The sequence below is a fragment of the Nylanderia fulva genome, unplaced genomic scaffold (assembly GCF_048542155.1).
Source record: "Nylanderia fulva isolate GAGA-0341 unplaced genomic scaffold, ASM4854215v1 Scaffold120, whole genome shotgun sequence".
NCBI classification, from domain to species: Eukaryota; Metazoa; Arthropoda; class Insecta; order Hymenoptera; family Formicidae; genus Nylanderia; species Nylanderia fulva.
This window is the reverse complement of record NW_028189410.1, coordinates 311372-314671: the sequence shown is the minus strand read 5'-3', so window position 1 is coordinate 314671 and position 3300 is coordinate 311372.

The following is a 3300-nucleotide window of genomic DNA, read 5'->3' as shown; positions in this document are numbered from 1 at the left end:
GAAAAATTTTTATAAATATTTTGAAATAATTTAATTTTAGTTTTTGCTTTAAATTTTATTATTTTTTTATTATTTTATTCATGTGAATATAGGTAAATTAAATTAAATTATAAATTAAGTTGTACAAGGTATTGCAAATATCTCAAAAATGGCTCATTTGCGGACTCATATTTATTAAAACTTTTTAACTTATTTTGAGACATATTAAATCCTCTGAAACATTGTATAATTTTTTCAACATATCCTGTATAATTTCTCTCAAACTTTTGCATTTTTAAAGAATAGCGTTCAATGATAAAATTTCTGATTTCCAAGACCGAAACCGTCGATATTTCGTTCTCGAAGATGGACAATTATGATTATGCAGAAATGATAAAATCACAAATCGGCGGATACGTCAGATATGGCGACCATCATTGATATAGAGGTTGGCATCGAACGCTCATTATCGTGAACGACAGCGTCGTCGTCAGTGGATTGTAGTTCTTCGCCAACCGTTTCGTCCCTCTCTTTCCTTCCCTCTATCCACACACGTGTACTTGCGGATTTAACGACATGTTCGCATCGTTTATTAAATTAACGATCAGTCGTGAAGCTCACCTTTATTGCGAATGCTTTTGGTAGAGGGATACGAGCAAGTGAACAATGGTGAATTTAAAGCAGAAACCCTAGCGAGGCAATATTTAAAGCGATTGATAGAAATCGCTATTTATAACTATTTTTTAATATTTTTTTTTAATATTTTAATATTTTTAATATTTTTTAATAATAAAAAATAGAACTTCTCTTATAAAGTAATATATCGTAAATATTAGATGTAATTTTGGGGTGTTTTGTTTCAATAGTGGGGCTCCAAATATATCTGGTCTCTGTATATAATATTAGCATTTAATCGCAGAATTATTTCAATATACATAACTTTTGCAATTCTGGTTCTCCCTTAAATAATTTTAAAGTTCCTGATTTATTTAAAAAATAATTTTAAATATTTTTAGATTAAATATAAAAAATTAAAAGTTTAATGTTAAAATTAATGGAAAATATAAATTAAAATTGGAGATTACTTTTTATTTCGATAGAAAAGTCTTGCAATTATTTAAAACTCTAAGAACATGAGATTTTCGAAAAATTAAACTTTTACAAAAAATTGAGAAAAATTATTAAGATTTTTTATTATTTCTTTTTAAATTAGAACTCTAAAATTCTTTGAAAAAAAAACTGTAAAATATAGCAAAATTCTAACACTGGAATTAATCTCAGAGAAAAAATAAGCACTTATTTATAGATAGATTTATAAATTCGTAAAAAAATGAGTTATTAATTATTAGAAAGAAAAGATAATATATAAGTTTCTTAGATTTGAGATATTATTTGCGATAGTACACGTTCTAAAAATTTTACAATTCTAAAAACAATATGTGCCATAGTGACAAAGTTATATATGACAGCAGTTTCCGGACTGAAATTAAATCGATTCTTGCCAAATTAAATTAGCAGAGAAAATTTTCAGAATTAAAAAATACAATGTAAAAATAAACGTAGAAATAGAGATAACCCAGATAGCACCATGTCCAAAATGCACCCATAAGACATTTTTAAGATGTTTTCAAGATGTCTTTGGAATATCATATCATAAGATTTCTTAAAGATGTCTTAAAGATTTCTTAATGATGACTTATGCGTGCATTTTAGACATGGTGCTATCTGGGAAGAAAGAGAGAGATAAAAAGGTTGAAATATGATTCGTCAGAAATGTTATAAATAATATAATGTATAGTAAAAAAAACTATTCATAATCAATTATATTTGGCTTTGTACTTTATAACCGTTTAAAACAATTTTTCATTCTTTATATTACCAAACCATTTACTAAAAAATATTCAAGAAAACAGAGTCGATTGTTTCTAGCGAATTGCTTCAGCTGTAAATAAATTTTCTTCCTCAATAGACCTTTTATGTATCCCATCGGCCGGGGTAAAGTGTGTGAAATATGTGTCAGTCGTACCATAAAGTAGAAAGATTAGATTCAGAGCTGAGATTCCATGGTACACATCTGATACTTTAGTCATTCGCCAGAACATTAACGTCACAATGAAATGGTGGGAAGATATCTTCTCTTCTTTTTTTATCTTCACTTGCAATTTTGGAGGTTAGGTTAGGTTAGGTTGGATTCAGAGCTGAGATTCCATGGTACACATCTGATACTTTAGTCATTCGCCAGAACATTAACGTCACAATGAAATGGTGGGAAGATATCTTCTCTTCTTTTTTTATGTTTACTTGCAATTTTGGAGGTTAGGTTAGGTTGGATTCAGAGCTGAGATTCCATGGTACACATCTGATACTTAGGTCATTCGCCAGAACATTAACGTCACAATGAAATGGTGGGAAGATATCTTCTCTTCTTTTTTTATCTTCACTTGCAATTTTGGAGGTTAGGTTAGGTTAGGTTAGGTTGGATTCAGAGCTGAGATTCCATGGTACACATCTGATACTTTAGTCATTCGCCAGAACATTAACGTCACAATGAAATGGTGGGAAGATATCTTCTCTTCTTTTTTTATCTTTACTTGCAATTTTGGAGGTTAGGTTAGGTTAGGGTTTGTAAAAAAAAAAGATGGCGTAAATTTGTTTCACGTATCTAACACGGTCTGCTAAACCGAGTGCGAGTATTTCAAACGCGACATACATACAAGAAACGGGCGACTATCTAGCTAGCTCAAAGACAGACAGACAGCTCGTGAGATAAGAAAGAGGAAGACCTCTCTCCACGCGAGAGGCGAGTATTTCATCGTTCTTTCGTGGAATTTTTTGCGGCGGAATTCTTGCCAAGTCTCGTGGCCGGGTATTACCTCTCCTTTGAATCCACCTCGAACAAGGCTCGATCTTTAAGACGCTCGGAGGTTAGTAATTTGTGGATTATACGAGCGCGATCTCCTCTCGCGAAGGGCGACAGGGACCGATAGAAGGATGAGGGATGAAGGTGGAAGGATGAGGAAGCTCGAGGCGATATATAGGAAAGGGAAAAGAAATAGTGTCGCGTTGGGTGAACTCGGGGGGTAGCATGTGCACCCTCTCTGTAATTTTCTGACCTCTTCTCTTCGTCTGATCCCCCCGTGGCCTTTTTTCACCCTCACTTCTTCTTAGTCATCGCGATTCAGCCGCGAGACTTTTCATTTGCGGATATCACTCTGGCAATATGTTATTTACAACGGAAAGTAATTTTTTGCACGTCATCTTTGATGATCTTAGATTCTGAATAGACCCAATAAGCCTGAAAAGATTATAAGGTATGTGCAA